The sequence below is a fragment of the Dromaius novaehollandiae genome, chromosome W (genome assembly GCF_036370855.1).
Source record: "Dromaius novaehollandiae isolate bDroNov1 chromosome W, bDroNov1.hap1, whole genome shotgun sequence".
NCBI classification, from domain to species: Eukaryota; Metazoa; Chordata; class Aves; order Casuariiformes; family Dromaiidae; genus Dromaius; species Dromaius novaehollandiae.
In genome coordinates this window covers 46,526,235-46,553,722 of record NC_088130.1, presented here as the reverse complement: position 1 = coordinate 46,553,722, position 27,488 = coordinate 46,526,235, and the positions used below count along the sequence as shown (strand labels likewise).

The 27,488-nt window shown below is 42.9% G+C and overlaps 1 long non-coding RNA gene across 1 annotated transcript in view; it reads left to right on the top strand.

The window, feature by feature from the left end:
• Positions 1-27,488, top strand: part of LOC112987057 (uncharacterized) — a 54,493-nt gene that overhangs the window by 23,683 nt on the left and 3,322 nt on the right. Inside the window, exons 5-8 of the long non-coding RNA XR_010385626.1 lie at positions 4,475-4,556; positions 13,428-13,512; positions 14,832-14,885; positions 26,648-26,846. This is a non-coding gene — a long non-coding RNA (uncharacterized LOC112987057). The remainder of the gene's footprint in view (positions 1-4,474; positions 4,557-13,427; positions 13,513-14,831; positions 14,886-26,647; positions 26,847-27,488) is intronic.

The following is a 27,488-nucleotide window of genomic DNA, read 5'->3' as shown; positions in this document are numbered from 1 at the left end:
GCACAGTGGATTTATTTAGCAAAACTCAGTCCTTCTACTTTGCTGTAAACTATAACTTCAGTTTCTAGGCTCAAATGAACTGTTTAGCAAAACTATGTTTGAGGGAGCAGGTGTATTTTACTTTTAAATTTGCAACAAATAATACTAATAATTTTTTTCCTTATTCTACTCCTCTTGAATTTACTGTTTTGAAAGTTGTCAGTGATTTCAAAAGCAAATTGGACTGGGCCTGTGATGGGCTCAGGTCTGAGAGCCGGGGGACCACCGGGACTCGGGGTTGGAGCTAAGCAGCAATACTCAGAGGGGTATTACTCTTCTAAGAAGCAGACATACAACTAATGAATGTTTCCAAGTGCAACTGGGGAAGCAGGTTGCCCAGGAGAAATAGCAAATACCTGTTTCTCCAGCATTCACTGGAGCGTCAGCTCCATGCCGGCTCGGTACGTCCTTGTTTTTACCAGCTCTGGACTCCCTTTACTTAGGAATTACAGAGTTTTTTCCAGTCCATGACTCTTTCAGTAAGATTGCTGGGTGGGGGGGTGGGGGGGGAGGATTGCAAGAAGGGCTTCTGCATTTTTTGCTCCTCTCCAGTGCACTCAGAGGGACCACCACAAAGTTTGCAGTACAGATTCAGTTTTTATGGAATCTACCTGGATTCAGCACATGTTAATATAATGTTAAAGAAAGACCTGTAACCCTGGTCTGGTAGAAGGTTCAATCAGGTTGGTTGTGGGAGAGGTAGGGGAGGAGCAGGGCTGATGGATGGGAAGCTTTGTTAAAACGAAAGAGCAGAAGTTTGGGAACGCGGGTTCAAATCTAGTGCTATGCACCACTCACTGGGAGACCTTTGGCAGGTCACTTGACCTCCCTGTGCTCTAATAAACCAGACTGTAAGTTTGTTTACAAGCTGAAAACCAGATGCTGCATCTGGGAAGAGCTGGCTCAGGCAAAAATCGTTAGCTCCCATTTACAAGGCTTGCATGTCCTTTTCTGAACAGTGCTGATGTGGCCACCAGTCACTGCAGATAATATTAAAGGGATCTTGGGAATAAGTTTGACTTCAGTTTTTTTCCTTATTAAATATTCTGATTGGCTTTGAAGCAGAGAAGCACGGGCTAAGTTACTGTCTTAGTGTAGATCAAAACTCCACGGAGCAAAGGAATTGTTCATGCTTTGAGGATGAACTTGGTTAACACCTTGGTGCAAGTCAGAGAATGGGATTTCAGTACTGAGACCCAGGTGTCTGCAGAGAGTTTCCTGCGGAGATTTCTCCCCCCCATGGCAATTGGCTAGCTCATATTCATCATCAGTAAAACCTCACAAGCAACTGTAATAACTGGTCAGATCGTGCTTTTGGAAATTAGCCTTTTCAGCTTTTCTTCCTTCTCTATGTGTTTGGTATTTAATGAAAAAAACCAGCTGCCTTCTTCTGGCGCTTTGCTTCCTCCCCGTGTGTGTGTCTTCTTGGCTTTCAGCCCGTGGGGTCAAGCCAGCTTCGGTACGTTGGTGGGCTGCAGCCATGGTGCAAGGAAATGCTGAAACACGACATCAGCGGTGGGCTGTGCGCAGGAGACCTGGCAGGGACCAGGAGCAAGCCCAGTCGTGAGAGGCGTGAGGGACCGTCTCCAAACTGGCTAATGCACCATGTGATGAGGAGCGCAAACGTGCTGCAAAAGAAGGTGCTGATACAGGGTTGTTTCTGTACTGGTATCTCTGCGTCCACCTTTGCTTAGACATGGTGTTTTGAGCACATATCAGAGGAGCCTTGGATTGCTTCATCTGTATGTACAAGTCACACGAATGTGGTTTTTTTCAGACCAGATGTTGGTATTATATAGTACTGAGCAAACCTCATGTGCTTGTTTTCTGTTTCACTTTCTGAGTCTTGGGACAAATTAAGTAGAAATATGGTATTAATCGGAATATGGAAATAACTTCTCACTCATGCTCTTCCTTCAAGTACTAAAATTATGAAAATAACTAATTGACTATATTATTTGCTAATTTTCATAATTAGAAGACATATTTGTATAAGACAGGTTTTTTTCTCCATTTCAGTTGTCGAAAGGACTAGCAAGTTTAGAAAAGAAAAAATGCAGGAAAAGTTTCACTTCTCAAATTTATTAATTTTGGTCAAAAATGGAAGAAAATAAGGGTTCTCAAACATTTGTAAAGTTATAGACATCCTTCTTCTAATCTCTATCATACTGCAGTAAATTGAATTATTAGGCTGAAGTTAATGGAATCACAGTTGCATAAAATCTGAGAGAATGGAATCAATCCCTGTATCTTTGGAATTCCTACAGCTCAGTGATTTATGGTAGTTAAATACAGGCAAAATAAGGAAATAAATGTTTTGGGCTGACAAACTTTATATGATGTTTGAGAGCTAAGCTTGCAACTCTGTAAAGCAGACTCTAAACCAGAATCAGTAAAAGTACTAAATAAAACAATGGGATCTTTATTATTCTAATCAATCAAAATTTGATCATGGGACTGCTTTTTTTCTTAAAGCAAAGCAATTGCTACCCCTAATTAAATAGTGATGTTTTTATCTTAAAAAAAAAAAAGGGGGGGGGTATAAGTAGAGCCTACAGCAAAAAAGTTTGCTTTTCAGAAACCAGGAGCTATTTCACTGTCATAATTATTACTATACCAATTTAAAACAAATTAGTAGGTGGTTTTGAAATTACATACACTTTTTATTTACATCAAACCCAATATTGTGCAGGCTGCTAATTTTTCATGCTGGGAAATGAGTGTATTTTATCAGGTGGCAGCCATTGACTTTACGCAAACTAAATCTTGCCAGCTGGAGCCCAGCTGTTCCAGAACTATAGAGTACATTGATTCTCTGAAAAATGTGGGCTGTGTTCAAAAGAAGGGTCTTTTCTTTGGGAATTATGGCTAATTCGTATTTCTTAATCTTTTCTGATTTTAGACCTTGATTTAGGAATGCATTGAAACACATGCTCAAATCTCACCCTTACCGAGGAAAATACTTAAACTTATATGGCACCTTTTCTTAGGAAAAACACACGCACTGTGCAGTTTGTTAGATTTCTCCAGTAACGAGTGGGTATGACAGGCAGTGATATGAGAAATGCTGATGCGTTACTTCCTTTCATGTGACTTAAACATGTGCTTAAATTTAAACACATGCTTAACTGACCTTTCTGCATAGGGATGCTTTCCTGGGTCTGTATCTTAATTACAAGCATATTTTTTGGCATGTGTTTATGTTTCTGATGCGACTGAGTGCCTTTGCTTTGCAGAAGTGACTGCTTCGAAGTACAGTGAAAGGACACAAAGATATCAGTAAACACTAACTCCTCTAGTAGTAGAGAAGTGCAGGCCTTTAAAAAGGCACTTATGTTGGTAGGAAGAACATGTCCTATTCACAGGATTTTTAAAATCTAATTCACCTCAAATACTATGGATAAGATTGGCTCCTTATGGAACAGTTAGCATTTAATGGTGCAAGCATGAAATGATCAAACTGATTTATATGGAGCAGTTTAATTTAATGAAATGGTAGTGTAAGACAAATAGAACCTGTCCAGAATTAATTGATCACTGGGGGTATACACATGCAAAGTTTGCAGCTGTAGGTTCAAATAGTTAAGGTGTTTAAGAGCTATTAACTTATTGAAATGAATGAAAAACAGTGCTTTTGTTCCCAGATGATTTTAGAAAATCCTTCAGAATTTGGGCTAGCAACAAACAAAAGACAAACTGTACCACTGAAGGCAACAGTCCACCACAAACTGTACAAATCAAATACAGCATATTCAGTGTCTTTGCACAGGTTTCGTAACACTACAACCATTCTGTGTTGCAAAGCTGAAGCCAGTTATTTATAAATCATTACCAAGATGAAACTGCAATATATTATACAATTTTTAGATTAACCCTTTATACATCAGACTGCAAAGCCACTAAAGTTGTAGGAATATTTCTTATGCTCTCAGAGGGGTTAAGACCCTATCTAATCTCTGCTTTAAGTTTACCTTAAAGTGCTGTTCATTAAAGGATGCAGCAGGAAAGGACTCTGTGTGTCTCCAAGAGGTTACGCTGAGCCATAGCAATGCGTTCGTCTTTCCAGGAAAACCTGTGAGCTTTGTGGAAGCAAAAGGCTTATGCGTAGCAGGTGTAGCTTTTAAAATATTGTGGCTCACAGAAGTCACTGGGCTTTAAAGGACACTCTCTGTTTCTCTCTGTCCACCCCAGGTGAGGTGAGCTATCTGCAGCTACAGTGTAATCACAGAGGGCAGGCTGGGAGGTAGGAAGTTGCGCAAATATTTAAGAGATTAAATATGTTTCCCAGGCTGACTTAACTGAGTTGCTGCATCCACTGCAAAAAAAATTCTGGGAGGCCAAAAGTCAAGGAGTTTATTAGCCTGGCAATGAGTTGCTGCATGAGCAGGAAACACCCTTACGTTGTTAACAATAATCTCTTTAATATTTATTGCAGGTTCTCCGCAATTTGAATGAGAAAAGAAAAAAAAGTGGAAAGGTGACACAGGGCCAAGGCAGTGAGCTTACTGAACGATAAGGTGAGAGGAAGCCGATGCGCGCTTTAGTCTCTCTGTCCGATTTCAGCAATTTCTGTTGTCACAGGGCTTGGTGCCCTGGCACAGAGGGATGGTTTCACCTCCCTTTTCACCACCCTGGGGGGACGTAGCCCCTTCTCTGCCCAGGACCACCCAGGCTCCCGGGCTGCATCCCTGCCGCTGCGTTGCCTTGGTGGCAGCTTGGCTAAAACACAGTGGCGCTAGTTGTGTCGCAGCTCCCACCAGGCTGCTTTTTTATTTTACCTGGAATGAGATATAAAAAAGTAATACTTAAAACTATTACTATATCTGAGGGAGCTACTCCCTGATATGATAAGGCAGTGCCAATACTGGCAGCCACCCTGGTAATGGCAGCAGTGTGATCCCACGCAGCTGCATGTCAGGAGCTTGCTCTAGTTGGAGAGGACACCCAAAATGTTTGTGCCTGTGAGCTGTTTTATATCCTGTCACCACAGCTGTCTGAGATTTCACTGTTGGTGGCATGATGACTGTATATACAGCAATTAAACACATAACAAGAAAGTTTGGTGTTGGGGATAAGCCTTGTGCTGGAGGGTCAGGTTGGTTGTCTGCACCACATGCTTCTACTGGGACCTCAGGGAAGCCGCTTAATACCTGTGTCTCAGTTATCCCCCTAAGAGTATTATTTTTATTTAATATACCTCACTGGAGTGTTGTGTGTATCCTTTAAGCAGAAGGTGCTATGGCAATGCATATAGTGTTAGAGGATCCTCACGAATGCAGAGCTCATCACAGCTGTGTGGGCTTCAGTTTTTCTTTGTCATGGGCTGATTCCAAAATAAAGTGTAGTTAGGGTCCTTATTAAGCATTGTATGCTAACTACTTTTTATCTGGCCTGAATTAAAAGGCTTACTGAGTTACCAAGTTGCAAACAGCAGCAAGATTTTTTTTTTTTTAGTAGCCACATTCAGGTAAAATAATGATGCACTGAAATTTTAAGAAGAGTTTGTTTCTACTCCATCACAGGCAATGGCAAGTAGAATGGCTTTAGTTAAACAAAACTAAGCCTCAAAAAAATCTTAAATTCTAAGAGCCAGTGCAGATATCTCTTGGTACTGTTGACAGGACCCCAATGAACAGAGGTTTGAGGTAGATCTGCCAAGACTTTCTCCTATAATGAGTTTCTCCAGAAAGACTGGAAGGCTTTTAAACTCAAAATTTAGTTTGAAAATGTTTAGGCTTTTAAATAGAGAAAACTCAAAATGACCAGGGTGATAGAACAAGAGGAAAAAAAAAAAAGAAATGACAAAAAAGCAAAGGTTCATACATATTCTCTCTGTCAGTCTGTCCTTGAAGGCAAGTCCTCGCTTCCGGCCAGCCCGGTGGCTTTGCTGGTAGCAGTGACCCCAGCTCCATTGCCCCGGTCCGTGGCGGTCCCTGCCCCTCGCTGGCGGCGCACGCAGGCTCTTGCCTCTCTGCCCTGCCATTCCCACGTCTTGCATGCCTGCCCTCTCCTGAGTGAGCTCCAGGAGCCCCCAGGAGAAGGAGTAATCCCCCGCCTCCATTTCCCTACAGGCTTTCACATAACCCCTTTTTAAGTTACAGGAGGTGGCATATAGCTGAGAACAAGTGTATGTGCCACGCCGCCGTTCCCATGCGCGCTCTGTTGCTGCCCACATTTTCCATTCTTTCCAACTCTGTGCATGAGAAGTTCTTTCCCAAAGGTGCAGGATAGTCCTCCACGGCTTCCTTAAAAAAAAAAAAAAACAGTTTTTTAATTCCTGCATGCCATGTTTTCAATAGCGATAGAGCATAAACATGTGTTGGCAGATCATCAACTAACCTAAGTAGCCAGAACTCTGCTGACTTCAACGGCCATGGACAATTCACCACATCTGAAGACAAACACTAGAGGCTCCGTCCTGCTGACATGGAAGACAATGCTGAACCTCCCGCTGGCTTCATGAGAAGCAGGATCTGACATACAATGCAATATCTGGAGAGGTTTGCTTATATGGACTCTGGAGGATTTACAATAACATACATTTCATTCTTTCCTATGTGTGTCCAAATGTGAGGTCACTTGTTCAATTACCCATATTTCTAAAGCACTTATTGGGTAATGAGGGGAAAACAAAAGAGCGATTGCATTTGCTTATTGCGCTGGATTTTTTCCCCAAACTAACACAATGGCACTGAGGACATTTTGCTCTCAAGAAAATGTAGGAAGCCAACAGGAAAAGAAGAAGAAGAAGGAAAAAAGCCCCAATCTGAATGGTTGCAAAATGTTATTGAAAGGATTCATAATGGGTTCCAAGGGGTTTTATTGAATGGCTTTAGGAAAGCTTAATTCTTTAAAATCATTTCTGAGGTGAACATGTATTTAATTATACTTCAATGGGGTTTAAAGGCCTCATATAATTAGCATTGTTCAGTGAAAAGCGCCTATTTTTTTCAAATGTACCCCTTAATTTAAATCTTTTCCTGCAATTTGAGCTTAAGAGAGAAACTGTTTTTTAATGCTGATTACTATTTCTATGAATCTCAGGCAGGTAAAAGAAGGAATTAATAGAAGAATTTTATTTGGATGACCTATTAGCTTCTATGAAGCTTTAAATGAAAGTGAGTGCAAAATGGTGCAATTAGTCTGAATGAAAGTCTAAAAGCTGTCCTCCCAGCCTCTCTAGAGGTTGCATGGGAAGTCTGATTGAAGCAGGACGTTAACGCAAGTTTGTCTGTAGATGAGGTGGCTGGAGCATGATGGGAAGACCCGGGGAGGAGTGAAGCAGTGGAGGGAGCAGCGGAGAGCGGTAGAGGAGCCAGGTGCTTGGTCTCCCTGGGGACCTGCTGCCAGGTCCCGGCTGTGCTGTGGGGCGCAAGCCCAGGGAGTCAGTACCTCCAGGGTGAAGAGAGGGTAGAGGGTCTGCTGAGTCCTGCTGGGAGAGGAGGGGAAAGAAAGTGAGAGCTGAACCCCCCCCCTGGATTCAGTTATGTTGCTAAGGAGTGAAGTAAGGGACCCGGTGTCCCGCTGAAGGGGTGACGCAGCCTGGAGGAGATGGCCTGTCTCTCCCGGGGCGGCCAGCGGCGCTCTCAGCAGCCCGCCTGAGGGCTGCCCGTGTAGACAGTGTGCAACAGCGTATGGCGACTTCCATAGGACGCCAATTAAAATGTGAGCCTTGGCTTATTAAATTGATGACAGTTATGGGGAATCAACCCTAAAGAGCCAGACAGATTTGTTACACCCCATCTAAGACCAGGCATGCCTACTGGTGAGCCTTCATTTCTTTTGGTAAAAGCAAAGCAGCTCCATTTTTCTCTCCTCTCACATGCTACCATGTCCTACTAGTGTGGTCCTAGCATTTCTATTGGAAACCAAGTGGCTTGCAGGGGTTACATACCTATAATCTCACTGTATGAATATAAAAGGATTACTTTTCATTTATTACCTAGATTCCCTTCAGGCGAGGACACAGCTGGGTTGTCTCAGCTATGCGCCATAAGAAGGTTGCCCTAGCAAGCCCTTCGGCTAAATCTGTGAATGCACAGCATACTTGTCTGGCTTTTGTAAGTAGGATTAGCATGTCTAATTGAGAAACATTACCTGTTGTTTAGTCTCAGGCTGCAGTCACAGAGTAATTCCAACATATGCTTGACTCCCTTCTGATATTCAAGTCTAAAGAAAACTGGCGTTTGCAAAATCTTACTGCAGGAGGTTCCCTTGTGCAAAAAGAAGGGTAGTTTCTTACAGGAATTGTCAAAAGATTGTATCCTAACCTAAAGCATCTTGCTGCCTTGGCTCAGCTTCTCTGCCCAGTTTAGCAGAGAATCTGACCCCAGAGATTTTCCATTGCAATTGCCAAAGCAATTTGTGAGTGGAATATTTTGCAAATATTTTGTGACAATTTGAACTTGTTTTAAGAACAGCAACTAATACTTCTTCTTTGATTTAATAACTACTGTGCTTCTTGTATCTTTTTATTGCTAATTCAGCTGGTTTCTTTGGAGTTCTTGGTAGCTACAGACTATGTATATAACTTATTGTTGCCCCTGCACAGAGGGCAAAGGTCCTTATATCGGATAAGGCACAACACACTAAAGATAGAGTAAACAATGTGAAGTTAGAGTTATACAGCATACAATTGTGGATGCTGGTTCAATCATAAGGTTTTTTACAGCTTAGAGTATATATTGTTTGTCAGTGTAGCCTAGGAATGGAAATGGAGTTAACAAGGCAAGGCAAAAGAAGCATGCTTTGAGAAGTGGAAAAAAGCGCAGTTTTTAACATAGCTTTAATCTTCAAGCTATTGTTCATTTGTGGCTACTCCACTGCAAGTTGTAACTTAGGTCTCTCATCCACCTCATTTCATCTAATTTCAACTATATATTAAGAACAGTTCCTGGGATGAGAAAATCATTTGCCCTTATTCCTTTGACTGAATACTCTGGTATATTGTCATCTTCATCCGTTTTTGGGGGCAAAACTAACTCAAGCACACATGAGAGTGAGATGCCCTGGCCAGGACTTGGAAAGACCAAAGAGAAATCTGAGGGTCATGTCTTTCTTTTGGGCTGTCATTTTCTCCAGACTGTTAAAGTCTTTCCTTTCTCTCTTGCAGATATATTTCCTGTTCCTCTGATATTGGGAACTATGTATGAACCTCCCTGCTTTTAGTTCAGTTTTGAACAGGGCAGTTACCACATTAGTACTGCATTATTAATGATGCACCCCAGCTTTGACAAAGATTTTTGCACTGATATGCCATATTAAAGAAATGAAGTTATTTCTGTTCCTGTTCCCAGCACAAAAGACAGTTGTCATCCACATGCCCTGAAAAGTTCTTATTTTTCTTTTTTTTTTCTTCTCAAATCCCCTTAGCATTTCAAAAGTTCTTTTGATCCACTTGTGAATACAATGGCCTTTTATTTGCCTACACCTTGATTATAGCACAATTTGCCAGAGTGTTTAAAGGATCTCTCCCCAGGGCATTTGTCATTCCTCTGCTGGAGACAATGTTTGCACAAGTTTCCTTTCATCCTCTTTCCCATTATCTGTGATTTCTGCAACACTCTGAGATCTCTTGCACAAGACCATTGCTGGTGCAGAAGCGCCATGTGTCATTTTGAAAGGCATTCCTTGTGATCTCCTAATTGCATGCTCATATTTGGGAAGGGCTCTTGGCGTTTTTCCTGAAAGCTAATATCCTCCTGCAGGGCCAGTACCTTAGCGTTGGTCTGACAACAGGATCTGTGGCCTTTCCATCCGTGACTCTGCCGTGTGCACACACACCTCCTTTCTGTGCAACTGCACTCAGTAGCTGTGCTGAAACTTTTCAAAGGGCAACTTTGTTACCTGGTGTATTAGTTTTATGCAGTTTAATGCAGGGTTCATCACATTAAAACAGGTATTAAAGTCAGGGTACAAGAAAACTCTCAGCACCTGAGGATGTGGCTGGGTATTCTTTGACCCCCAACACTTGAGATCTTGAGATCTCCCATATGGAGACTTTGGTAGCAGCCAGGTTTCCTGTTGTTCAAAAGGAGTGATTATTTCTGATTAAATTTGAAGTGAGAAGGATGAAGGCTCCAGAAACAAGATCAGTTCCAGAGGCAGGTTTGCCACGTTCATAAACCCCGGTTCGCTGTGAAGGGGACTCGCATCCTTCAGAGCGCTGGAGCTGTCTCATGCCGATCCTATGGCCACTAAGCCCAACAGATTCCTGGGCTGGGCCGTATAAGAGGGGAAGATCATCTTTTAATAGCTGTGTATCATTCATGCAATGCACAAAGAGAATTTGCCCCCTGAATAGACTAGAAGTCTGTTAAACCTTTTCTTCAGTTTCTTGGCAGCTCTGGTAACGCAGGTATGTCTGTCTCCTCTCTCTCCTGCACTCTCTTTTCTAACTGCTGAGAACTGATGAGTATTTACAGTCTGTTTTAGATGGTTTCCAATTTCAGCTACTGTATGCATGTGTGTAAGCCCTGCATAATTTCAGTGTGGAGCTCTTATGGTGGTTAGGCATGCTTTAAGTAAGTCTTTGGCATTTCAGTCGAAAAGTATTCCCAGGAGATGGTCAGGGGCACTCTGCGGTCAGGGAGCTCTTCAATGCCAAGCTCTGCATGTAGGACACGTTAGGTGTTAGATGCTGTCTGTTGTTAAATCTCACCCTTGGTATACAGTACAGTCTGCACGCAAACTAAGCTGGTTTAAAAAAATAAAAACCTCACAAATGCACTGCATTCGGACCTGGCCGTGCATAGTCTGTTATGCCTTTTAGGTCCAGTCTCGCACTGCAGGTCCTCGGGAGTTTCCTACAGCCGTGGTGGCTCTGTCCCCTCTGCCACTCCCGCCAAGAGCAGGGAAGCGAGCGCACCGGGTGCACGAGGGATGGCAGCACCAGCTCCACTCGCATCGCTGGCCGTGCCCCACCGGGCTCGCACAGAGCACCCGCAACAGGCAGCGCAGTGCCGCCAACAGCCTCGGGCAGCTGCTTGGTGCCTTCACGTTGTCATTTGGTTGCTGTCAGGCCCTAATATATAACGGTTTCACACGTCTCTGACCATTCTGAGGTTTCCAGTTTGCTGTGCATTAGTGAGTTTCAGGAACTGATTTGTTTGCGTATCTGCCTGTCTGTAAATGCAAGGGAGGTTTTTTGCAGGGGTAGCGCCGAGCACATGGGAGGGACAGCTAATGCACCCCCCTGCTGAGCATCAACAGCAGCAGTAACTTCAGATTTAGTACTTGCTTAGATGGCCTTTTTAAAAGCTAAGTAAAAAATTTTAAAAAGATACAAAACCCTTAAAAGTTAATCCCTTAACAGTTACTACTTCTGGGTAGAAGTCTATATAATGGTATAACCCAGCATTACTGTCACATTGTTGCATATGGCATAACACTGCCATACAGCACCTACAAAATGCCACCATTTTATATATAGACTATGTGCAGAATAAAGGCTCTGCAGCCCATAACAGCCTCTTTCAGAGCACCATAACTCAGCGGCGTCGCAGCTGCTATGTAGCGACTGCTGGGAACAGGCCAAACAACGGGCTGGTGGAGGGGCTCGCTCGCTGCAGCGCGGCGCCGACAGCCTCACCTGCGCCCGCAGCAACGGAGCAGCGCTGAGCCAGGTGTTTTGAAATAAAGCCCTGGGATCCGTGCTCCTTGAGAACTGCATGTGGCTGAGTTGGAGCAACTCTCACAGGCAGCGGAGGTGTGTTACTGTGTTTCATGTCTTTCACAGATTTATGTAAATCTGGTCATAAGCACAGCTAAGTAAGAGAATTCCTCGCAAGTGATGGAGGTTCTGGGAATATCAGACCCTGCCTCTTACGCAGTCCTGTTAAAACAGATAGCAAGGTAAACTAAACACTGTGTTTTATAGGTAGTAGATTTCAAATAAAATTTACGGGAGAAGAATTTCTTAGTATTGTTGAAATGGTAAAACACCACCATAAACTCTACAAATAGGCATTATGGTTATGTTATTTATATCTTTCATTTGAATACTAAGCTGTTATTTCCTTCAGATCTTCTCTTCATGTATTTACTCAAGCTTCAAAAGCAGTGATTGTGTTACAGAAGACTATAAAACCCATTTTTTTCTGTAAAACAAGGCAACTCAGCAGAAGAAAAGACGAGCAAGAAGCAACGGGTTTGGGATTAAGGCAGGTATAGGATTGGACTCTACTACAATCTGAGGTTGTCAGATGTGTACTTTTGGTTTTGACCTTTAGAGATATGAGGTTAAAGCCACAAAGTTTAAATCTTCATTTTTATGTTCATAGCCTCAAAACGCTAGATTGTTCATATAATTACATTTTAGGCCAGCCACTGAAGAAACAAGTAAAAAAATATAAATTTTAATCAAAACTTGCCACCATGTAAAGGGAAACCACTAGACTTTGCTTTTATATAGCTTCTTTTTTCCATGAAATTTCCAGAAATGATGGGTGATTTTTGGTTTCAAACATTCTTCAGTAGTAACTTGAGATGTTTTCAAAAAATCCTGATTTTTTGGAGTTAGTGGACAATTTCCCTCTGAAAACCAAACCTTTTATAAATTTTTATACTGTGGTGAACACACTAAATCTTTAGTTCCCTTTTAAAATCTCAACCAACGAAAAGAAAATAATCTTTGGCTTGTTCTGTTTTTCTTGTATTATCCATGGGCCAGATCCCATTACTGCTAACCTCCATGTCAAGGCTTCTATGGGCTTTCTGGCTGTAGAATCTGGCCTTAATTTTGCAAATGTTACCTGCAAAGGATCAGCATAATTTACAAAAATACAGTAATTATTTCATGTGTTTTCTTATTCCTGGCTCAGTATGCACCAATTTCCTTCTCTTGCCATCCTTCCATCCACTGTTGGTGCTCTGGAAGTCTAGTTAAGCTACTCATAATAATTCTGTCATTCATCAGCCATTTGTTCCATTGATTTTCTCCCTTTCCTGACCCCAGTGAGTTGCTTACTTCATACTTTTGTTTTGAAAAATTGCTTTCTCCACACTAGGAAAAACTTCCTGTGATCAGTGTTTCTGTAGAGACCATATCAGCATGGATTCAAGAAAACAAGTGCATCGAAATAAAAGCTCAGGCTTATCTCCTACAGCCCAGCTGTTGACCAAAGATTAATGAATGCTTTTCAATCCTTTGAAGCTATGAGTTCGGATTCTTTTTCTACCAATGGGAAACGTTACCTCAGAATCACTATTTGATGGTAGTGCTTTATTTTGATGAAAAAGTCTGTCTTCCTGGTGAGCACACATTAACTTTATTGAGGTATGTTCAGGCAGGCAGGAGTGCTTGAAGTCAGTTATCCTGGGAAACTAGAGTGGCAGGCAGGAATCTACATCGCATTTATACAGCATCTTTCCTTGGCTCTCCTTTCCAGGGAGTGGCTTGCAGTGTCTCCGGTTTGCGTCCTCCCAGGGTCTCTGCGTGAGGGTGAACAGCAGCACCCCTATTCCAAAGGGAGGGTAAGTGATTTGTGCGGGGTCTGGGAAATGCAGCCCATCAGTGAATTAAGTCTTTGAAATCCCAGGTGAAATCAGACCCCCAGGCCAGGCTGTTCTCACTGCACTGAGAGGGGGAAGGAATGGACAGAAATACAATCTGGTCAAAACCTTTTGGTGAGGAGGAGCTGGGGGTCATGGAGAGACAGAAGTAGCAGGGTGTCAGGCGGTGGAGCGGGTTTGCGTGTCCTTGTCCAAGTTTTCAGCCCTTGAGAAGGTTGGGGGAGTTTAGTGTTTATTTAGGATACACGGAAGGCTTGGTATCTTGGGAAGGTGTACTTAGCCATTAGAAAGGAAAAGTGTAGAAATGACTAGCATGCTGGTGCTTGACAGCAGGGATTTAGGGAGCCATTAGCTACTGCTCTGATTGCTGTTTTTCCAAAGGCACCTGTCAGACCCAGCCGACACTTCAAGCACAGAAAAAATATTTGGCACCAGCCGTTTCTTGAGAATGTGTTTTGTATTTTCCTTTTTCGCACACTTGCTTTGTTCTCGTGAGATTTTGTACTAGCGAAGGTTTCATCTTTGCTCTCTGCAATTGCCAGCAGACGTGCCTGCTCTACATACCGCTGGGCTGTGGGACTACGTGCAAGCTTTGCTCTTTTTACCCTGTTTTCCACTGTCCTGGGGATCGGGGCTTATGACTATTAAGGAGATAGCTGCATTTCTGTGCTGCGGCGGCCTGCTCCAGACCCTGCCCTCGAAGCTCTGACCTTGCTGCTGCGTCGGCTGTGCTGGGACCAGAGCAAATGGCTCCAGCGGGCTGTCTCTGCCTCGTTGCCTTCGCTGCCTTTATCTTGCGGAGGAAAGACTAGTCTTGGACTTGAGCTAATGTGTCTGCTTCACTGCATGGGTCCGCTCCTCCCCATGCTATCTGTGGGACTCTTCGCCTGACTTAGCCTGTTTTTTGACACACAGGGCATTTTTAGGAGATTCCTGTTAAACTCATTAATTCATTTTCCTTTTGAGGCAGTACAAAGGCTTTCTGTTTTTTTTGTTTGTTTGTTTTAATTGCTGTTGGTTTTAGGTTTCTCGGTCTTTTAAGATTTCATTCTCTCTCCAAAATATTGCAGGAAGAAACTGAATATAAATCTATTGTACAGATAGAAAGTTAAGTAGTGGCAAAGCTATCAGAGAGTAGAGGACGTGGTCAAATTCTATGAATCCTGAAAAATCACTATCCTAAAAAAAAAAAAAATCAGCTAATACTGAGAGTCTGGCCTCTCCCGTTAACTTCTCAGCAGAGGCTGGGATAACCGCTATTTTGTGCTGTCTTTCTGCAGGAGGCCTCTATGAGCTCTGGCAATCACAGTCTACATATGCCTGGGATTATGCAGGTTTGTTTTTTAAATCAGATTGAGATGACACTTGTGCACTTTGCTCCCCTGCCTATTCTGTCCAGAAATGCCATTAGACTTTCCCAGAATTGTATCCTCTGGGTATACTTGATGTTTGAATTTGCAGATAGGATTTGTGGGTTTTTTGTGGGGCAGGAAGATGTTTGTGAGGTCCCTTTTGGAGGCTGCACTCCTTGGTTTAAGGTCAGTTTCAGTTAATAATGACTTTCCTTAAAACAGACAAAATAGATTTCACACGAAAGCCCTTTTCTCTATTTTAAGATCATTCTACTAGTGGTTCTGCTGGCCCTATGATTCCCAGAAAAAAAACGCCTTTAGTTTCTACATTTAAGACAGAGAAGTAATTCTTGAATCATGTTAGATTCCTTCATTCCTAGCCTGTTTTTATTACTAGCTTCTTCATTTCTCCGTGCCCTCACACTCTTCCTTAACTGTACAGATGACCTGTTCTTCCTAGGGGTGTCAGCTTGATGAGATCCATGTGTGATCTCTTTTTAAAACAATGAGTATTTTAGTATCTCTGCTGCAATCCCTGATTGTATTTTTGTAAATATTTGTAACAACCAGATCTTATATTCTTTTAGTGAGACCCCTTTTGATCAGCACTGAGAGCTCTGTATTTCATTTCTTTATTGTCTTCTGTGGCTTGCTTTTTTCATTTCTTTATTGTCTTCTGTGGCTTGCTTTTTTCTCTGATAATATAACTAGTCCCCATAAAGCATGTGCACCTGTACCCAGCTTAAAATGAAGATACTAACTTGAAGGCAGATAGTCCAGTCAGTTTTCTTCTGGGATGTTGCACATTGCTCTTAAGAGAAAGCCTCGGGGCTGTTGTTCTCCCCTTCATCCAGCTTTGCACCTCCTGCTAACACTGTCCAGCTTTGCAAAGTCAGTGTCTGTGACTCTGTATTGCCTTGGCTTCTTTGTTCCCAGACTGTGCCGGCTCGTGAATGGGGATTTCTCTGGTCTTTTGAGCTCTGCTTTCTTGGCTTTGCCGGGTCACTCTAACAGTACAGAGAAACTTCACTGATCCAAACACTTTGGGAATGGATCACTTTTTGGGTCACTGAAACTTGTAATGGCAGTGTGAGGGTTATGTGTGCAAATATGTTTTCTTAATATGTTCTAAAGTTCTTTCACACAAAAAGAGTATATTGACATTAGGTGAAGTAAATGAAGCAGTAATTGTAGAATGAATGCCTTAAACATAAAAATCACTACAAGTTTTCTGTGTCAAAAATAAAGCACAGAATCTGCATTGGCTGTGTGAATATACAAAGCAAGAACACTGCAGGAAGATGTTTACAAGACACGTGTTTAACCAATATCACTGTGTTCCAGCAGAAAGCAGAAATGCCAAATGAGAAGTCCTTGACTGTCATTTATTTTCTCAGATGCTGTGAGTCTGTAGAACAACATAAAGTGAGTAGTGTTTGTGCTAAGTGAGCTGCTGTTGAAGATAGGCAATGCACCCATCAAATACTTCAGTAGTAGCTTTGTGGTCTACTTTTTAGCTGTTGTCCATATTGTTGTTCTTCCCTGAGATTGCTGCTTTGTTGTCTCTTGTGCACGGATCTGTTATTTTACCATCTATTATTTCAGGGAAAGCTGTCTTGTTGCATTAAAACCAAAATCATTACCACCCTTACTTAGCAGTGAAACTTCCAGCTCTCTTTGCAGCGACTTCACCTGGTCATTTCCACCACTCGCATCAGCCTGCCCTGCATCAGGGTTAGTGTCAGGATATGGGCTTATTCCAATCATCCAGAAGAAATTCAGGCCTCATATTATTCCATGCTTTGTCTGTCATGGAAATTCAGTGTTTTATAGTTACAACATTGATAAGCCTTTACAGAGTTTCCTTCCCTAATAATAACTTGCAGTGAAGATGTGCCTGTGGCTCTTCTTGAGATTTTTGAGTATCTCTGATGTAGTCCTTAGAGTCTTCTGATTTTACGAGGTAAGGATTGTAGCTGGGAGAAAATGAGGGTATGGCATTTGTGGGTTTAGCAGTAGTTCAGCTCAGGATCTAGGGTTGTGCTGTGAGCTCAGGAGAAGAGAGCCAGGCACCAGGGCCAAAGCTCAGCCTCTCTGAGGTGGAGTTCAGAGCTGTTGGGTAGAGTTGTTGCTGCAGAGGCAACGTCTCGTGGCTGCCACGGAACTTGGTGCTCCACAGGAGACCGTGTCCCTGGACGGGAGCTGGGAGTCCTGGCTACTTCTGAGGAAAGGTCTTGGCTCCTTGAGGGGAAAGCCTGCCGCAAGAAGGAGGTACCTTGAGCTTGATGGGCAGGAGGGCCTGGGAACCGCTTGCTGCCTGCTGCCACCCCCTGAGCAGAGCTTCCCAGTGGGATTGGGGCATGCAGCAGGGCCGTCCTCCCCAAAGTGCTCCTTCACGTTGAGGGTATCACAGCACGGCAAGGGCTGGCAAGGGGTGTTGTTCAGAAGCAGGACAGCCTTTATCAGCAAGCTTTTCTCTCACTGTTGAGTTGTGGTTGTAGGAACAAACCAGTTGAAGAGTTCGGATGTGAGGTCTGACATCACTCAGGGACAGGGCAGTCCTATCAATATGTCTAAGAGCACAAAGCCTTGGGAAATGGGCAGTCAGGAGCTATGGCAACTGGAAACTGTCTGGTGCAGTCGTGTCTACAAGAGGGATGATGCTTTGGATGCTTTAAAGTCTTGTGTGTTCTTTTTGGAGCTGTCTCCAAGAAGCAACGTATTCCAGACCAAGTGTGTTTTATGACAGCTGAATATTCGGTTCTGACTTATTTCATAGGCAGGCAGCTAGTGACACAGTCTTGCCTTGAAAGATGAACGATCTCTAAGATTGAGGGACTTTGGTCAGGGAGTGGCAACTTCTATTTGATCTGTCTCTTCCTGAATCTCTCAAAATAGTTATGCCTATCCTTAAGTCTACCCTCCTTAGCACCTGGGAGGTGCAATAGTTCTTCCTGAGCAGAAGGCAACTCAGGAAGAGCAGGACAGCCATCTGAGAGGAAGCCCATGCTTGTAGCTTACCATGGGGAAATCATTGTCTTTGACTCAACAGATGCTCCAGGGTTGTACAGCTGTCTAAGGGAATGAGATTCATGTGATTTCTCTAACCATCTGTCATTCCCAGTGAAAAAAGTTCTCCTCCATTTGAAATGCCAGCGAAATATGACTGCAAAACAGAACCCTCCTGTTCCTGCAAGTTTCATGGGAAAAGCACATACAGGTAGAAGAGAGAGATCTGTGTCACTGTCCCCCCACTAAGGAAAAGACAACAGAGCAATTTTGTTTTCATTCTGTTTTGTAGCATCCACCTGGTCGATCTACTTGTATCCTGCTGGGAGGGCTCCAGACTCACGTGGTGCTGGGTCAGGGGCTGCCAGGTTGGAGCAATCACAGTGGAAATGGAAGTGGTGCAGGATGCGGGATGCTCATCTGTGGGAATAGAGGCTTTGAGATTTCCGCTTTGCACAGACAGCTGCTAGCACCTGAGTGTGGGTCCATCCCAGCATGGCTTAACCATCTGACTGGGTGCTGAGCTAAGTTATTTACCTAGGCTCCCTCGATAGTGACCAAACCAGGAAGTTCAGCTGGGCTGAATCATCTTCTGAAAGTCCCTAAATCTTTCTATTGGTATCTCATTTCAGTGCAAAATCTTGGTGAAATGAATCTAGACTTTGGCCATTAGGATATTAAGTGTGGAACTAGAAGATGTGATTTTGTGCCCTTTAGATAGCAGAAAGTCTTGAACTTGAGGATCTCGAATCCAGTGGTCTCTAGACTGTGATGCAATAGTAGCGAATTATCTCCTCTCCTGGATATGTTTTTGAAGGCAGTTCTGTCTGTTTGGAGTTGCATCTGTAGGAATACAGAAGAGGAGCCCTGGGTGCGCTTGCCGACTTAGACCCCTCAGCACTGCGGTATCTCAGCCCTGGGACAGGGGCTGAGCTGCTCTTGCCTGGCATGATGGAGCCATAAGAGATGTGAAAGCTTAAAAACCTAGGGAAATTTACTGGTAAAAAATCAAGCACTCATGGATTTAGGTAAAGATTTGAGCGTTGTGTTCTGGACTCAGTTCTGCCTAATTTCCACTCTGGGTGCTCATGTCCTTATGTGGACTTCTTTCTAAATGCTTGGGTTTCAAGGGTGGATATATAAATAAGGAAATTATGTGTCAAAGCCAACCAGTGAAGCTGATTATTCCATCTGGTATAACATTGCACCATTCTATTTGATTTCCCTTTTCTCCTTTTCCTTGCTTTCCAAACCTGTTATATCACCTTCTTCTTTTCTGCAGCTATAATTGACAGAGATGAGTACTGAGGAAGAAATACCTTTTTTTCCAGAGCCATAAAAATAGTTTCCTTGGTTTTATTAGCAGTGCATAGATGTGAGTTCAGCCTCCTCTCCAAAATAGACAATGAGGAGGAAGTACTCAATTTGGCAACGCATTTGGGGTTAGAAACATTGCTGCCTTCAAAACATTTCGCCAGAGTCATTAATTAAGTGCTAGAACAGAGAACTTTGACCAAACAAAACTAGAGGAAATTACATTTCTCTTTCCTGACCTATATAAAAAGCATTTGTGTTTAAATCATACTGAAAGCTTTAAAGGGACCTCTCTCCTAGTGGAACATGCAGAAAACATAAATGTCTTGCGATGGGATTGTTGCTCAGTATAACTTAATAGGAGTTGGCTGTGTTTGCTCGTCTTTGCAAATGTTTAGCGAGACTGTTTATGGGATAGAATCTAAGCAAGAATAGTGCAGTTATGGAGTTCCGTTTTTCAAATGCAAGAGCAGGAGACTTTCTCCTAATGCTTAGGCTTATCCTGCCAGAGAACAAAGACAAATCCATCCCATTTCTGCTCAGTCACGATGACTAGTGTTGTGAATAACTCCAACGCCTTGCTTGGATATACACAACAAACGCACAAAATCAGAAATTGGGGGAATAATTTAAGTTTTAACAGAGTCCAAGAGAACTGGGTGCACAAAATATTAGAGAGCTAAGAGTGTCAGAATATTCCTCTGTTTCTATTACTGAATGTGATTACCAAGACCAGTGGAGAAGTGGTGATCTGGCTTTCATTTAACGTGTTAATGGACCACACCTCTTCAAATAAGGAAGAAGTCCCAGCACATTGTATCTTGCGCTGGGGACACAGCTGTTGTTGCACTCTTGGGTCCGAACCGAGTACGTGTGCTGCCATGTCCTGCTGCCATTTCAGGTCTTCACGTGGGTGAGACCAGCTGCAACTCCCTCAGCACCCAGGTTGCGCAGAAGGATGCTTGGGCAGAGGAGCTCGGTGGCAGCCGTGGCAGGGGCTGCAGTGGGGCCCTGCTCTGGGGCAGACACGAGGCATGGGCTGTGCTGCATCTCCACAGGCGGCCCGAGGTACAGCCGGGAGAGTGCAAAGAGGAAAGGGAGCTTCCTTGGCACCGTGCTGGGGGATACTGCACTGGAACATAAGTCTTCTTTACCGGGAACCGGGAAGAAGCCTCTTGTACCAACTCAGCTCTGCTGTTCTCTGCAGCGAATGGCAATTTTCTTGTGAGCAAGCACCTATTCATTTCACTATTTTCGCTGGGTGTCAATGAATATCATGACAGTTAACCACACAGATGTTAATGTTGTAACATTCAAACACCACAATGTTGCTTCTGCCTGAAAAAACTGCATGTCCCCCTTTACTTCTGAATCTGTACTGTCCAGGCAGCTTTATCGCAGGGCCCACAATGGAGGCATTTTTAGCTACCACCTGCAATAGGCTCTATGCCTCTGCCACATCACTTTGCATACTGCTTGCATATCCACAGCAGTATGCAGAGTATATTGCATGAACAGCTGAACGCCTTCTCCTCTGCCCATGGCCACGAATTGCTGCTGTTGCTGTGCGTGATGTCAGTTCTCGGGCAGATTCAGTTTGGGAACTGATACTCTACTGCTTTCTTCCATTACCCTTCTTTCTTCTACTCAACAGATTTTTCATTACTGCTTTTCTGTCATAGAGAGGTGATCTCCAGTTGAAGCTGCCTGTCTCGTATAAGACAAGCTGTTCTTTCACTCTGCTTTCACTGATTACTCATCCCTTTATATAGTCTACGACATGAGTCACTCTGCCTACCTACCTGCACCCAGAGCATGGTGCACTATCCATCAGTTCCTTGTTCTGTGGCAATTACCAGCCTTTTATTGCTGGATTTTTCTCTTGAGGAGTCCTCCTAATGCCAGCGTACTTCATTAATTTCTAATTTTGCAAACCAGAAATTGTGACTTAGGTGCAGGACCTGGAAATAGGAACAACTAAATACCCTATCCTAGGAATACGCATATGGAGTTAAAAGAAAACTAAGGCTGACCTTGCCAGCAAGTCCCTTATAATAGCTTTCCACAAACATTTAACCAGCTAGATTTTTCTCTCACATATATTTGTTCATTTTAAAATTGTTTAAGTGGACTCAGCAGCTAGTGGTGCATAGTATAGATGAAGCAGGACATTGCCCAAGACAAGAAAAGACCGAATTCCTCAGATCTTCTCACCAATGCCCAAGTATGGTGGAATGAGGTCACAGACATAAACCTGATCAATTTTTTATGAATTTCTCCACATTTTTGTCTGACCAACCTACCTGCAGGTTATTTGCTGAGATGAATCTCTCCTAGTGCTACTCTGAGAACTGTAGGTTAAAGAGTTAAATTCTATTGCTGGAATGTTACCAGCAATTTTATAAATATTCTTATAAAAGACAAGTTTTGGTATTAGCACTGGGACAATGTTAACTTGAAATGAAATATCACTATTTTTAAAATTACTTCTCTGCTAATAGCTATGATTTGTACATCTTGGTCTGAAGATAGCTGAAATTATCATTATTCCTCGCAAGTGGAATGCATACCAAGCAGGTCTGGTGCGTAGGAATAACAATGTAGGATTAATAATATGAATAGCATGTCTTGCAGCTCTGAAACAAGACTCAGTAAAAATTTCAATTGACCTTTCTCTCTCCTCATCTGAAGCAGACCAGGAGGGGGAACTGCTTGCTTCTGTGTTTCCCCCTTAATTACTTTTAGAATATTACAAAAACAAAGTGTAAACTTCCTTATGTTTCCCTGTCAGCATGACGCCCAGCTGCGAAGGGTATACCCTGTGAAAAAAATGATAAATCAGTCTTCGGCTATTCAACTAATTTCTCTGGCATACCTTCCAACAACAGTGGAAGTATGTGTTTGCAACTCAGACAGCACAGTTCTAATCCAAAATGAAGTTAGCTCATTAAATTCAGTGTATAGATCACGGCCACTGCAGATTGGAGCTGAATGCAAGCCAGGTACCTTAAACCAAGCAGCTTGGCAGTCCATACCCTGGATCTGGAGCTACCTGGTCTCTCCAGGCATCAGCACGACTGACCACTGGCGGTGCAGAGATAGTGTCTCCTCTCCTGAAACACTAGACTTCGTATATGAGTCTGTATGAGATTTATCTGATCTTTCAAAACTTGTAAAGCTGCCCATAGAACTTTGGGATATTTTCCTTCCCTGTCATCTTTTTTTTTAAAGGGGGAAAAACAGGTGTTTCTTTTTAATTATGAAAATAATATAAGTTCAGGTCCATTTCTGATCCTCTGCCATTCAGAATACATGCAGCTCTTTGTTCTCATCTAGATAAAGTAGCTATTGCCAAATATATTTTATTATCATTTGCTATTTTTTTTTGTTTCTAGTAGTTTTCAAAGATCCCAGTCTCATGAAATGCTGTATAAACAAACAACCTAAGAAAGGTCTTCCAAAACATCCTGTACATCCAATTAAATGTTGATATGCCTTTCCATTAATATATACTTTCCATCCTGAAACATCATCATATAAATCAGTGTTTCAGCTGGCTGAAGTAAATGTGTGCTTTGGGACACAATATCCAAGTAGTCCTTCTCTGTGCATTCCAGCCTTGACTTAATCCAGGTTTATCTCGGCTTTGCGCTAGCTGATCAGGAACAGCCAAGTCACTCTAAAACTGAAGTAAGTGTTCATATAGAGTATCACATTAATTAACCTGAATGGGTGCAAACTCTGTATACAGAAATCTTATTTATATTCTTCCCTGCTATCTCTTTACCTTATTATTGAGCCTCTGCCTGCTCCCATGTTAGTCTTTTTTCTGCTGTTCCTATGACTGTGGCAGAATTAATGCAATTTGCATCTCTGACTTCAGAGAAAGCTCCACAGCACTCAAAATTTTAATCACTTTAACAGCAGTGAAGGCATAAATGTAACAGCCTGGCATGGGGCATGGCACAAGAAACTGCGGTAATGAAGATGATCAGTAAGAGATTTAAAAAAAAAGAAAAAACAAAGCATGAAACAGGATGGGAGGAATAAAGTCAGTCACACAGGAAACGAAGCCTAAATCTGATAAACAATGGAAAAGGAGTAAGGAGGCAGATGGAGGAGAGCTTGAACCAAGTTGTCATGTTCAGGCTTGGCCAAGGTAATGGTGGAGTTGGAGTGAGAGGCTGCACTTTCCCCGCAGCTTTTCGCTAGCTGGAGCTGCAGGAGGTGCAGTGCATGAGGGGATGGATGACAACACAGGCATCGCAGCACAGCTGTGCCACAGGGACGTTAAGCTTCAGCAACAGACGCACCAAGAAGCACTCGCTGACCTGTGCAGTGAGTACATCAGCTGGAAGACTCAATGGCTTTCTATTGCATCTCACACAGCAATAACCTCTTTCTTTGTTCTTCACGGTGAGTTTAATAGCTGTAAGAAGTGCTGGCCACACATTTCACTCAACAGTTTTTGAGAGAAGCAAAACTTTTTCCTGGAAATGCTTTTTTTTTTTTTTTTTTTTTTTTTTAAACCCTTGTTTTTCACTTCTCTACCTCTCCTTTCCTCCTTTTTTTTTCCAGTTTGTCTTTGAAAAGACAAAGAAGTGAGAATGAAGGGAGGAAGAAAAAAACCCTAAAAGCTGCTGAAAAACTGACAATGGATGGACAATGCCAAACAGAGTAACAAAACTGCAAGGAAAGGGAAGCAATCATTTCTTCTGAATGGCACCTCTCGATGCTGAATTATCACATCTCTTTGCGAGCGTTTGTTGAAAGAAGACTTTCCCATTTTTCCGATGGTGCGGTGGAGCAGGCAGTCCCTGGGCCGATGAGGCAGCCTGCTAACCCAGCTTTAGCACAAGGACACGTGCATGGCTGTTCCCAGCTCCTTTGGCTTAAAAGGCTGTGAAAACAACAGCCAGAAAGTTACCTTTACTTACTACCAGGACTGGATTTTTGAACTAGTGACACAAGACCTGAAGTTTATTATCAGTCTTCTGCATTTTCCTGGATATTGCATAGTGATTGTATTTTGCAATTAGGTCAAAACTATGCATGGGTAATGTAGTAGGCACTTGGAAATCATCAGATAACTGAACTGGTCCATTCAGCACAGCAGTCTGGATCTGAGAGGCCAGCGCCTCACCCTTGGAAGGAAGATGCAGCAATAAACCCATAAGGGGCAGCTGGGAAATAGATGGCCAGCTAGGGAAGCTCCTGATTAACCCCTGTTACTGAATATCTCGATGATACTACAAAATTCATTCATATGAAATTGCTCATTGTAGAATATTATTGTGGATATTCTCCCTGTTCATATTTATTTGAATCTTATTAAATTCTTGACATCAGAGATATCTTCTGGTCATGTCTTCTGCAGGTTAATTAAGACTGAAAAATCTACCATTCCAAGTATATGGTTAGAGTTATTATATATCAATAATTAGGTAGATATTAATTATATTTAATAGAAAACATTTTTCTCAGAAGGCAGTTGTGTATGTACAGTACTACATACATTATTAATTACAATTTGAAGCAATTCTTATTGCACTCTATTTGAGTCAACGGAAATGTTTACTGGTTTGAAAATTTGCCCACTTAGCTGTGCACGCGGGAAAAGGATTTAGGACAATTTTAGGCATGCGTTTTTGAAGGTCAGACGATTGTTACTTGCAGAACCAACAGTTGCAAAATCTCTCTTTCATTAGCAAAAGGAAAACTGTTTTGCTTTTGGTTACTGTGTTTAGCCTCTCTAAGACAGCTATTACCAAGTCTGAAATGGACCCCTTGGATGGCTGAGTGTGGCCACTTCCCATCACTGAAACCAAGGCACCTATAAGGAATTACAGAGGCAAAGGTTTCTTTATTTTTAATTACTCTCATAATACCTTGTTTTTATTAAAAATGCTGTTTTCTTTTCTAAAGAGTTGCAAAAAGTACAACTGGGCTAGATTTGCAAAGAAAACTGTATTAAGAAATCTCGAGGATGAGATCAGGGCATGCTTGTATAATCTTCTCTTGAAAATGGGTCGAAAGCACTGACATGCTCCAGTAATCAGTAAGAAGCCTGTTGACTGATTTAAAAGCAGCTTGACTGAACAGTGCAAAGAATGAGTCACAGATCATGATGACCGATGCCTTTTAATTATTCGAACATTAGCCTTCAGTTTAAAGTAAGTTGAAGAAACTGGGTCACACTGTTTATTTGGATAATGAAATCTTACTGCTATCCCTCCTCCCTGGCACCATCAGGACCTGGGTGAAATTTTGGCTTCACTGAAGTCAATGGCAAAGATCCTGGTGATTTAGATGGAAATAATCTTGTACATTTCAGTATTTACGCTGGTTTCTTAGTTCTCAGTCCCTTCCTCTGCTTTTCTGAGCTCTTTTCTAGCTTTTCATTCCATCACTTCCACTGGCCCCCTATTGCCAGCCTTGGCTTAAGTGTGTACAGTCAAACTTTTATCCCAGAGGTCTCTATATTCTTGGCTCCATTGGCCTTTGAATGGGGTATAAGAAATTTTAAGCATCTCAGGCAGAGCCCCTGACAAACACTGCCTGGAGAGGGGTGGCTTCGCCAGCCTCAGAGATGCTCAAAGGACCTGGGCAACCTGGCCTATCATTTTGAAGCTGGCTCTAACTTCAAAGCCGGCCCTGCTTTGAGCAGAGGGTTGGGTCAGATAACACTCAGAGGTCTCTTCTGACCTCAACTGTGCCACAAAAAAAAAAAAGAAAAAAGAAAAAAAAAGGGGGGGGGATTCCACTGTCATTTTATGAAAGCTGTAAGCAGCAATGAGTATTTCTATAGATATTTTGTGTGTAAATGCAATTTATTGAGTCTGTACTGGACAGTCTGAAGATCTAGAATTTCAGTTTTATTCAGTTTCATTTTCTCTGTTTATTTAGGTTTTATAGGACTCTCAGCACACGAGAATCTTAGATCCATTCAAAGTGGTTTGGCTTTATGTGTTGAGATAGTTTTGCTGTACTCAGACTGGAAATCTGTCATGTTGTTTCCGTTAAAGTAGATTAAATATTAACCCTCAGTCTATTTGATTAGGCACAATGTTATTTTCCCTTACACTCAGTGTAAGAGTGGCACTCACCAGGGAGGCTTTGTCCCTGGGAGGCGAGGAGGCTGGTTGCGTGTGTGAAACGAGGAATGGAGGTGTGCATGCGGGTTGGGGATGTGCTGCCGTGAGGTGGAGACGAGCCAGGAACTGACTCTAGCTCATAAGGGAGCCACTGGCCAGATGCCCTCATGTGCAGCTCGCTCACCCTTACGTTGTGCAACATGTGCACAGACTGCAGCGCGAGATTAGAGGGACATTTATTCCTTCTTTGTGCACAGGAAACTTAAAGTCACTGTATGCTGATGTTATGGTGCTGCTGCTTCAAGAAATGGTCTTTCCTTCCCCCAGTTCCCGTTGCCGCCTTCCTTTTGCATTTGCGTTCATGCTGCTCCATGCTGAACTGCATTTGAGACCTGGGCTGGTTTGAACCCTGAGAAGCCCCAGCACGTGTGCCCTGAAGACAGACCCTCGCCCGTGGCGGGGGCACTCATTGCGGGGCCGCGTGGGGCCTCCCCAGTGCCAGGCAGCAGAGGAGCTCCTTCAGATGGTAAGTGCATGTGGGAGATGGCGACACGGAGCGGGGGATGATGGCGGGCAGGGGGACAGAGCCCTGGAAAATGCTGGTCCTGCAGCTGGGACGCAAAGCGGAGGGATGCTGATGGGCAGGTCAGGACACCTCTCACGTCTCCTGTGCTTCTGTCTGAGCATGCCACACTCCTGGGCTTGCCTTGTGCACAGTGAAGAGTTGCAAAGACTTTTCCTATCTCCAGAATGAGAATTTTGGGTATGCTGTTAGGACTATGATAGCTCTACTGAGCTGAAATATTGAGCTGTAGTCTTTAATTACATGAAAACCATTTTAATTAGCAAACATCTGACACCCATGAATTCATTAGCATGAACTGAAAATAAATGTTGAGTGTCACTGTGAACATCATGTTCTAGGTTTATATTACTTAAACCTCTACAGCATATTCAGTTCATGGCTGTGATGTAACTTAAATCCTTTAGATGATGCTTCTTGTCCTTGACAACTAAACATAAAACACCCTGGGCAACCTGCTTCACCATATTTCTGTGCATGTGTATTTGGAAGAAGTGCCTTCTTACTCCACCACCCTCGCTACGTTGCCAGGCCTCCTTGTCCTGTCCATGGGTCCTGCCTTATCTTAGCCCTGGTGGTCATGTC